Source organism: Myotis daubentonii, chromosome 1 (assembly GCF_963259705.1).
Source record: "Myotis daubentonii chromosome 1, mMyoDau2.1, whole genome shotgun sequence".
Lineage (NCBI taxonomy): Eukaryota > Metazoa > Chordata > Mammalia > Chiroptera > Vespertilionidae > Myotis > Myotis daubentonii.
The window spans coordinates 189,771,739-189,783,866 of record NC_081840.1 but is presented as its reverse complement, the minus strand read 5'-3'; positions in this window follow the sequence as shown (position 1 = coordinate 189,783,866).

Below are 12,128 nucleotides of genomic sequence, written 5' to 3'. Positions count from 1 at the left end.
TCAATATTTTTCTCCTCTCCCTCTCCTCCCTCTATTCCACTCTCTCTAAAAAAATCAATGGAAAAAATATTCTAAGGTGAGAATATTTTGTTAATCCTCACTCGAGGATTGATTATATGTATATACTAGTATATACATATATATTTCTAATTGATTTCAGAGAGTAAGGGAGAGGGAGAGAGAGATAGAAACATCAATGATGAGAGAGAATCGTTAATTGGCTGCACTCATTCATAGGTAGACACTCAACCACTGAGCCACGCCTGCTGGGATATATATATATATATATTTCATAGCTGTATTAGGCCTTAGAATTTTATGCTATCTTTTAACTGTCTACCTTCTAAATTTTTGTACAAATTGTTTTTTGCAGATAATTGTTACATTTACTGCTTTAGAAGTGCTGCTTTTAATACTTCTGACTTTCAGAATTGGATGAGGTGAACATGTATTAAATGGTTGTTTTACCACTATGTGAAATGCTAATGATTGGTTTGATTTTATTTGTAGGAAATAGAACGGGTCTTTTTCTTTTAAAGAGAATAATAACATATTCATTTTGGTTTCAGTAAGATTAAGGTGATATTATACATTACAGCTGTTAAACTTTCCAGAGTTTATGCTAACTTGAGAACTGTGAGACCCTTTGAGGTTTTGTATATTTTTAAATAAATAAAGAGTGAATTTAGGGTTTAATTTCATGTCACTTGTCTATACAGTATTTTAATTGATATGGTTGGATAAATAGACATGTTACAACTATCTCAACGTACTCAAAAATAATAAAGGACTTTAAACAGGAAATAAATATAGAATGGTGATTCAGACTTCTATAAATATAGGTGGCTCAGGCATTTGCTCTTCTGGGTATCATTTTTAACTTTCTGGAAGAACTATAACTTTCTGAGACAGGATTATTACATCGAAAATCCCTAAGGGGTAAAGCTATAGGAAGCAGAGAATGATATATTACAACACACACTTACCTCATGCACTATTGTGCATCATTTTCCCAGGATGTAGTTAACAGTTTTATTTTTCCCTTACTTTATTTTAAAATGCCCTTCACTCTCTGGCCTACACCATCTTCAGACAATTACATTAGAAATTTAGGATTGAAGGTCAGAACTGAAGATACTTTCTAACCCGGTCTCTTCCACTCTGCTATCAGTAGTAACCTGAGAAATATTCTTTCATTTCTTCAGTGTCAATTTTCTAATTTATAAAGCACTGACTGAAAGGATGAAATAAGATTTTATAGCAAAGAAGAATTGCCTAGATTCAAATGTCAGTTCTGCTGGACACTGGGAACTTATATATTATCTCTGCACTTCACTTTTATACTCTGGAAAATGGGGATAATACTGCATCAAATTTATACAGACAGTAGGCACATTGAAAAAGGTGCTTGTGAAGGACTCATTACAATGCGCCACTGGTAGTCAGCACTATGCAAGTGTGAACTTTATCATTATTATTCCTGCATTCACTTTCTAATTCAATAGCAGAAAAGGCTAGTACAATGGATATGGCTTATGAGCAGTGATTAGGCAGAAATGAGCTGTTTAGTTGAATTCTTAATGAGCCAGAGGCAGTAAAGCTTACAATTTTGTAAGTATAACAGTCGTGACTTTACCCACTAAGAATTGTTATTGAGAGCTGGCTATGCTTAGACTACTTTTCTTGAGAGGACATTCCTAGAAATTATGTTTAAGTTTTCCTTTCCATTGTCTCAGAAAGCTCCATCAGGCTCAGCTGGCATGGTTCAGTGGTTGAGCATTGACCTATGAACCAGGGGGTCTTGGTTCGAATCCCTGTCAGAGCATATGCCAGGGTTGAGGCTGGATCCCCAGGGTGGGGTGTGGAAGAGGCAACAGATCAATGATTCTCTCTCATCACTGATGTTTCTATCTATCTTTCCTTCTCCCTTCCTCTCTGAAATCAATAAAAAAGTATATTAAAAGAAAGAAAGCTCCATCAGGATGCCCACTACTGCCACTATAGACCTACCTATAGGTGCAAGTAAATCTTCAGTGCATGTCTGCATTTGTTCTCTTCTCTAGCTGTCTTACTATCCTATATAATAAAAGCCTAATATGCAAATTGTCCCCTCATCCAGGAATTCGACCTCTTGCTATGATGTGTGCAGACCACCAGGGGGCGGTGAGGGACATGGCAGGCATCAGTGACTTGGTGCTGGCAGCGGGTGGCAGTGGAGGCGCTACTGGCCCCGATGGGCTCCAATGAGAACAGGACTGTGGCAGGATGGTGGAGCAGGTGAGTGGGCAGCGCCAAGCCAAGGCAGGTGCGAGTGGGGTCCGATCACCCCCTGATGGCTCCGCAGATGGCGACCAGTGGCAGTGGCAGGTGGCGGGGCTGCCGCCTGGCCCCCAGGCGCTGAGCCAGGCGGGGGCCCGATCATTCAGGCAGGGGGTGGGGGGCGTGGGGGCTCGGGGGTCCAGGTTCTGCCCAGGACCCAGAGTTCAGATGGGACCTGCCCTTCCATGCCACACACTCACACTTTGATTTCCGTCCAGGCCTAGGGATCGCACCCATGCACAAATTTTGTGCACCGAGCCTCTAGTTCTCTTATAACACCTCAACACCCAGAGTTCCCACAGACTCCATTGCTTATTACACTGTTTACATTTGTTTTTACCAAATTTGCTCTCAGGAATTTTGAAGCTGTTCTAGTGCCTTGGACATAGAAACTTTTACCACAGACACGGCTGAAGAAATTGTAACTTCTGTTCTGTTGAGAATGTTTTTGCTTTCCCCCAAAAAGTATACCATGGATTGCTGAGTTAAAAGCTGGTTTTGATTTATTAGGCCTCATGTTATAATCTTTAGCAGATATCTAACAAGGGGATGTAAGTAAGACACACACATCATTGCAAATTGGTTGACTGTCAGGACCATATAGGCACAGATGTTGTTTTTTCTTGAAACTGTTGTAAATGAGGAGTGTTGGTGGTCTGAGAGTGAAGCCAAACATCTGGCTTCAGAGTTAAAATTATTTTATTCAAGTTTGCTTAATGTAAAACTGTTCTTTTTACTTTTCCAAGTTTTATTCCAGCTGAACACTAACTGAGTCTGTTTTCATGGGCACATTTTAGGATGTGTTGCTTGCAATAAAAACCAATACAATTCATCAGAAAACTCCACAATATTGAAGCCAGTGCCATTTCCTATTTCATTTCTAAACTTTTGTGTGGTTCCTGCTTTTGAAATTTTGGTAAAATATGCATTAAATATTTTATTTTGTGCCATTATGCAGTAATTTCACCATCAGTTCCTAGAAGTCAGAAAGAAAAAGTGAAAACAAGATTTTTAAATGTAACAAACAAAGAAATTCATCATGATGAAATAGAATTTATTATAGCACATATTGCAGAGCTAATGAAATCAAGGTGACCTTAGAATGAAAGCTGCCTGTCCTTGATAAGTCTCTGAGCTGATAATATTAATAATAACACTGCATTTGAATTTGTCCCCACAAGCCTGTGGCATGTGGGTCTGTGATTAAATGTACTCTCTACATAGGTTTGAGAATTGGAACCCAGATATTAAAGCTACAGTAAAATTATTCCAGGTTGTTATGAATACTGATATCTGAGAGATACAAATACAAATATTTACTAAAGAAAAGTATTTTAAATATGGGTCTTTAAAAATTCCAATATTTACACAATTATTATCCTATCTAATAAAAGAGAAACATGGTAATTGGCGTACGACCGATACCCTTTTCATTGGCTAATCAGCGAGTTATGCAAATTAACTGTCAGCCAAGATGGCGGCCGGCAGCCAGGCAGCTTGAAACTAACATGAGGCTTGGTTGCCTCAGTGATGGAGGAAACCAACGTTCCCCGCCTGCCGCTGCCTCTGAGCTGGCAGTTTAAGAAACTCTGTAACAAATACGCCCAACTTCAGCCAGCAGATTCGCAACATTGTAAGCAAAGGCCAGAAACCTACTTTCAGCCGGAGGCCTAAGAGCTGGAGCCAAGCCTCAAGCTAAAGCTGGCCCAGAATTAAAAAAAAAAAAAAAAAAAAAGGAAAAAAGGAGCGTTTGGGAGTTCAGTCACCCCCAGCCTGAAAACAGCCCTCAGCCCCTCACCCAGACTGGCCAGGCACCCCAGTGGGGACCCCCACCCTGATCCAGAACACCCTTCAGGGCAAACCAGCCGGCCCCACCCGTGCACCAGGCCTCTACCCTATATAGTAAAAGGGTAATATGCCTCCCGGCACTGGGATCAGCGTGACGGGGGCAGCACCCAAACCCCCTGATCGCCCTGCGGCTCTGTGTGTGACAGGGGGCGGGGCCCCAACCTCCCTATCCACCCTGCTCTGTGCCTGATAGGGGGGAGCTCCCCCCCCCACGGGCCCTGCTCTGTGTGTGACGGGTAGAGCCATAACCTCCCCATCAGCCCTGCCCTGAGTGTGAGAGTGGCGGCGCCCCAACCCCCTGATCCGCCCTGCTCTGTGGGTGATAGAGGGCAGCACCCCAACCCCCTGATGGGCCCTGCTCTGTGCGTGACAGGGTACAGAGCCCCAACCCCCCTGATGGGCCCTGCTCTGTGTGTGACAGGGGGTTGCTCTACAACCTCCCTATCGACCCTGCCTTGAGTGTGACAGGGGGCGGCACCCCAACTCCCCAATCAGCCCTGCTCTGAGCCCGACCAGGGGCTGCACCTAGGGATTGGGCCTGCCCTCTGCCTCCCGGGAGCAGGCCTAAGCCAGCAGGTCGTTATCTCCCGAGGGGTCCCAGACTGCTAGAGGGCACAGGCCAGGCTGAGGGACCCCCCCTCCCCCCCCCCCGAGTGCACAAATTTTTGTGCACTGGGCCTCTAGTCTTACAATAAAATTACATGACACAGAAGGAAAATGCCCATTATAAAAAAGAGAGTTTTAGAAGCAAAGATAATAGATGTTAATCTTTCAATATGTCAGTTGTTAGACGTATCAGACAATTGAAATTTTCCTATATAATAAAAGCTTAATATGCTAAGTGTCCGACCATTTGTTCCACCATTCGACTAGTCACTATAACATGCACTGACCACCAGGGGTGGTAGGTTAGCTTGCTGCTGGGGTCTGGCCAATCAGGACTGGTTGAGATGGGCAGGACATGCCCTGGAGCCCTTCTATGGTCCCTCCCTCTCTGGCCAACCTCCTGTGGTCCCTCCCCAGCTGGCTGGCCCTGATCAGCCCTGATTGGGACTGGATGAGACAGCGCTGATCAGCCCCAATTGGCCCCGATCGGGACTGGGCAAGAGGGACCAGGCATGCCCTGGACAAATCTGTGCACTGGGCCTCTAGTGTGTAAAATATTTTCAGAAATAAAATATAAGAAGTCAAACCATCAAATTGATTATCTATGTAGCTATAATAAAACACTAAAATAACATTTTAAAAATAAAATTATTGAAATAAAAAATTCAATAAACTGGCCAATAGCAAAATAGTAAAACTGAGGAGCACTAAAAAACTGAACAGTTTTTAAAAAGGACTACAGCAAGAGAGAATATGAAAGAAAAGAGTAAGAGATGTAGACAGGAAGATAAAATGAGAAATTCTAATAGAATTTTTATCCCTCCTCTCTATGTCTTACTAATTCTTTAATTTTTAAAAAAATATTTCTTTTAATTTTGCTATTTAATATTTAATATAGAAATTCTGATCTATGTCTAGTTATGGCTTTGATTCTAATAATTTTCCTTACATATTCTCAGTCCCTATATAGAGCAGTCAACGTTTAATTGTTTAGAAAATTAATTTATACAATCCTAAAGAAAAAAATCCACCTCTTTTCTTTTAGAGACAATAGACAATGTCAACAGGCAATATGTACTCTGTATCTCCCAGCTGAAATAAATAACATATCAGAATTCCAGGGCTATTTCATATCTGAAGAAGACAATTTAACACATAATATGTAGTCCTGCATTTCTCTTTGTTTTATTCATTTGTGAGCTCCCCAAAGACAGACAGAAGCCACCTGCTCTCCTTTTTTTGTTTGTTTTGTTTTGTTTCTAACTTTGACTAATATAGTGATAGAAATATAGATCCACATGTTCATTAATCAATTGATGGTAACAAGAGAACCAGCTATAGAAAAGCATGATTTAGAAAAACAGTATCTTTTAATGATTCTTTAAGAATTCTATTTATTTATATGTTTTGTAGGTTTTAATATTTTTAAGTGTTGCCATTCTAAATAGAACATGTATAAATTTAAATCATATAGATTTTGACTTATATTCTTCTTCCCTATAAGAAACTCTAATTTTTGCTCTTCTTTCTTTGGGTTCTTTATAAGCAATAAATATCCCAAGATATATCACCTACACTTGGTTTTATGGTTACCAAATTTATCAAACATTTTGTATACTTTATAAAATTGTTTACTTAATTAGAAATGGGTCATTTAAAATAATGCATCAGTGGGTCATTGGTTTGCTAAATTAATTACTATTACAAGAAGTGACTACATATTATTTGTTGTAACATAAGACTGCTGCTTTGAGAAACCACCTACAGTTTTAATCTTGAATACCTATTCCTTATTTCTCCATTTTAGTTTTAAAAGTGTCATGTAGTGCCGGAGTCCATTCATTGTCTTCACTAGCTGAGTTTAGACAGAGACCCCCAAAAGCTAGTAACCTTTGAAGTCCTAGCAAAGGTCAGGGCTGTGCACCACCCAGTTAATCTAGGAACCACCCAGTTAATTTAGGTAATGGTAGTTGAAGCATCATCCCTACCTTAGTTCACTTAATTTCTTAGATACTTGTGTAGATCCTTGTTGATTATTGTTGATCAGATACTCTGCCTATTCCTGGAAATTGTCTACTGATGAGCTAATCAGATACTCTGTATATTCCTGGAAATTGTCTGCTGATCTGTGTGTCATTGAAACCTCCTTACCCTAAGGGCTACTCCAGATCAATAAAAGATTTGAGCGGCCTGAGCATCGGTGGAAGTCCTTCGGGACTTGCCCGCCTGGTCCCCCAATATTGCAAAATTATCTCGTCTCATTTCTCTCTCATTTGTGTGCAGCCCCTCTTTCAGATACCAAACCCTACTCCACACAGAATGTGGAGGGAGTCTTAGACGACAATGTAGCAGTATTTATCTGAGCAACTGTCTTATAGTTTGTTTTAGGTGAGCATGAGATACTCAAAACTACCACATTTTCTCATAAATATTGAGAATATGCCAAACTCAATTATTCAACTGCTAATTTCAATAAATTGAGATTTCCTAGTTTTAAGTCAGAGCTTTTGATGGTTATTATAAAAGTAGAATAGTTGAGAGTTGAATAGGACCTGGTTGTCAAAATCACATGAGATTATAGTATTTATCAATAACTTTCACATCATTTGTACATCAAATGTTTTACATCAATTCTACATTTTAAATAAGTCCATGTGAACTCATCCATGTTAACTATAGGAAATATTTAATATTTTTAAAGCCCAAAGTATTATTTTTATGCTGATTAAGTCAAGAATTACAAGTGCAGTGCCAATTCTTTCTGAATCAAAACATGGTGCCATGATTTGAAAATTATATATATAATATTTATATATATATATGAAAAAGAATAAAGCATATTAATTCACTCATTAATTGGTTGTGAAATTTTTTATTGTAGAAAAACGTAAGATAGTTTTCTCATTTCAGAATATTGTATGCTTTTCTATTTTGGAAGAATAAATTTTCTATTTGCATAATTTATTTGAGTAGATAAACACAGTTGACCAAATCAAAGAGAATAAAAATTACAATGAAAGCAATTATACTAAGGTAGAGAATTAATCTAAATTATTTTTATACTTAAAATATGGCATTCTAAAATTTTAGAATTTGATGCACAAACAGCATTTTGAAATATGTAGGATATTTTATTTCACTTTGGAGAATGCCTTGAGAACCTGAGAAGCATTTATCTAATGTATGGTAACGGTGTGTGTAATTGAGAAAACAAACAATGAACTTTGGCCCAGGAAAAAATGAAAAGATTTACTCCATCTGGCTTAAAAGACCCACTCTCAATTCTACAGCATGGATATATTCTTTTCCTTTTGGAACAGTTGAAGTGTAGATTTTCTTCCTGGAAACTCAGTATCTTTAATCAGCTTTCATTAAACGCTTTTCTGTTAGGAGATTAATGAATAAATAGTTCAGTCACTAGGTCACATACAATTGAATGATGTGAGGCCATTATTAAAAGACCACCAGAGTGCTAACAGGTATTATTTCCTGTATTTTCCATTCTATAAACAATAATTGAAAACTCAAACTATTGAGAAAAATATTTGATCCAACCTTCCTTCGGTCAAGGTCATCATAGCAGTTTGAACAAATTTCAATGTTTATTTTTTTAATATTTGTCTGTTGATATAGCAAGACTATTAATCTTAAATACAAGGGCATATTCATCTCTGTGTCTCCAGGGCTCAGAACTAAGTGAGCCCTATGAATAGGTTGTCATGTGTCCCATAACAAAAGGTGACTTCTTCATTGGAGCTTCCCTTTATCACCCCACCCCCCTTAATCAAGCCTTAGAAGCTCTTAAACTGCAAGTTGATTTTCTTTAATTAAGTTTTTTTATCAGACTTCTAGAGGCTCAGTGCATGAAATTCATACATGGGTGTGTGTGTGTGTCCCTCAGCCCAGCCTGCACCTTCTCTAATCTGGGACCCTTAGAGAGATGTCTGACTGCCCGTTTAAACCCAATCCCACTGGGATCTGGCCTAAATGGGCAGTCAGACATCACTCTCATAATGTAGGACTGCTGGCTCCCAACAGCTCACCTGCCTGCCTGCCTGACTGACCCTAACTGCTTCTACCTGCCAGCCTGATCACCCCCTAACCACTCCCCTGCCAGTCTGATCAATGCCTAACTGCCCTCCCCTGCAGGCCTGGTCACCCCTAACTGCTCTCACCTGCTGGCCTGGTCACTCCCAACTGCCCTCCCCTGCAGGCCTGGTTGCCCCCAACTTCCCTCCCCTGCAGGTCTGGTCCCCCCAACTGCCCTCCCCTGCCGGCTATCTTGTGACCACATGGGAGCAGCCATCTTGTGTGTTGGAGTGATGGTCAATTTGCATATCACCTCTTTATTATATAGGGTAGTTACATAACTTTCTCAAAACTGTTCTTTTCTTATTTAAATGTGAAGGTACTTATAGATTTGTATGAAGTTATAAAAAATAATACAAGAACCTAAATGCCCTTTACCTAGTTTTCTCCGATGGTAACATCTTGCAAAACTGTGGTATAATATTAACACCAGAATATTAATATCTAGGATACAGAATATTTCTATCACCACAAGATCCCTCCAGGTGTCCTTTTATAGCTTCACCTACTTCACTACAGTTCCTTCCTTAAATCTAAATTCTAAAGAATGTTCATAATCATTAGTCCTTGTGGTCAAGATGTCTGCTTTATCCTGTTAACTTTACAGTTGTTTATAAGAGAATGCTGGTTTAGCCCAGTCCAAAGACTATTTTTCCCCAGTTAAACATTCCAAAGGGTTCAAGGAGTAAGACACACAAAGCATTTCCTCTGGACTGATGTCTCTGACTGCATTTTGCAATGCTTGTTTATTTAATTTTTTACATTATACTAGTAAATGAAATAATATAGCCTTTGACTTTTGGGATTTACTGTTTTTACTCCACATAAATCTCTGGACATTTTTCCAAATTGTTTGATGTATCAATAGCCTGTTTCTTGTTATTGCTCTTCAGTGAATCTTGGATAAAAGGGTTTTTTTCCATAACTAAGAATGGTTAATGCCAGAGGGATAAGTGCTATAGCAAGTGCTCTGATGTAGGCCAGACTCCAGGTAAAGAGAAGAGGTCTGACTGAAAGTTGATTCAGTGTACATAACAATTCTGACTGAAGCCACCCACACCTAACTAAATACAAAAGGCTGGTCATTGCTGGGAATATTTTGAGCAAATATCACCAGCTACAGCAGCAGAATTTTACAACAGCTTCATTATGTGATATAAAAAGCAAAAGTAATTGGGTCATCCTAACCTTCCTTGCTTCAGATTAGACAGAATTAGTAGTGTGATTCATTTTTTAAAAATGTAATGTATCTAAAACGAGGTATTCTGACATCATGATTGATGATTTGTCTGTGTCAAAGTCACGATATCTAAGATATGAAATAACTTCAAAGTAAGTCAGTGAGTTGATTGTATCCTCTGTCTAGAACAGGGGTGGGGAAAATCTGGTCTGAATGCTGAATAAGGCCTGCAAAATCATTTGGTCTGGCTCTGCCAAGGCATTAGAGGTGAGTTAATTAAATGTTTGAGCAAATATCTAAGTTTTAAGTTGATAAATTTGTATGGCTCATGAATGATGTTATAAATATCCAAATGGTCCTTAGCAGAAGAAAGGTTCCCCATCCCTTGCCCTGACCGGTTTGGCTCAGCGGATAGAGCGTCAGCCTGTGTACTGAAGGGTCCCAGGTTTGATACCAGTCAAGGGCATGTACCTGGGTTGCGAGCACATCCCCAGCAGGAGGCATGCAGGAGGCAGCGGATCGATGTTGCTCTCTCATCAATGTTTCTAACTCTCTATCCCTCTCTCTTCCTCTCTGTAAAAAATCAATAAAATATATTAAATTAAAAAAAAGAAAAAGAAAGATTCCCCATCCCTGGTCTAGATGGTGACCTAAATGCTGGATTCAAATTACATTCTTCAGAAAGTTGGGTTCTAAGAGCATGAGGAACTAAGTATAGAGTTATGGGAAATACTTAGTCAGTGTAAGGTAGTGGAGCCTTTGAAATTAATACATTGGTGGAAAAAAGGAAAAAAAAAGGTGTGGACACTAGTTAATTCTTCTTTTATGGCAGAGACCAAGTCAAGGATTATTATCTGTGATTTATGAGACTGGTCTCCAGTAGCATGCATGCACTCCACAGAACAGCAAAGTCAATAAAATGTGACTCAAGAAAAAAAATATTATTCATATTTCTCTTTGTGTGTCTCTGTCTCTCTCTTCATTTATATATATTCTAGAGGCCTGGTGCATGAAATTCATGCACGGGGGTGGGGGGGCCCCTCAGCCCAGCCTGCACCCTCTCGCAATCTGGAACCCCTTGGGGGATGACTGACTCCTGGACATCCCTCTCACAATCTGGAACTACTGGCTCCTAACCGTTCACCTGCCTGCCTGCCTCATCGCCTTTAACCACTCGCCTGCCTGCCTGATTGCCCCTAACCCCTATGCCTGCCTGCCTGATCACCCCTAACTGCCTCTGGTTGCCTGCCTGATTGCCTCTAATCACCTCTGCCTCGGCCCCTGCTGCCACTGTGGCTTCATCTGGGAGGACATCCAGAATGACATCCAGAAGGTCGTTCGGCTGCCTGGTCTAATTAGCACATTATGCTTTTATTATAATAGACCAGAGGCCCAGTGCACAGATTCATGCACTGGTAGGGGCCCTCAGCCTGGCTTGTGCCCTCTCACAATCTGGGACCCCTCAGGGATGTCAGAGAGCTGGTTTCGGCCCAATCCTTACAGGCCAGGCTGAGGGACCCCACCAGTGCCCGAATCAGTACACCGGGCCTCTAATATATATATGAGATCTTTGGTTAATCTCTTTCTGCCCTCTCCTCCTTCCTCTTCCCTCTGAGATTCATCAGTCTGTTCCATATTTCCATGCCTGTGGTTTCTGCTCCTACGTTAAGTGTCTGCCCCGTGGTGGTCAGTGTGCATCATATCTACCGGCCAGTTGGGCAGTCAGCTGGTCACTTAGACTTTTATATATATAGATAGCAATTATTTATAATTATATATATACCATATATAAGAACAAAAATTAAAAAAAATATTAAGCCTTACTTCAGTACAATTACAGATTCACACTGACATCTTTTTTTAAATTTGTCTTTATTGTTGAAAGTATTACAGATGTCTCCTTTGGTCCCCCCTACCCCCATTGACCCCCTCCACCTTGTGCCTGCCCCTCCAAAACATTCACCACACTAACACTGGCATCTTATTTTGTCCTTATGTCAGATGACCATGAGTCATGTATTATAGCACCACAAATATTCCGAGGAAACAGGAATTCTAAGGAAGACAGAGGAGTTGACAATGGTAC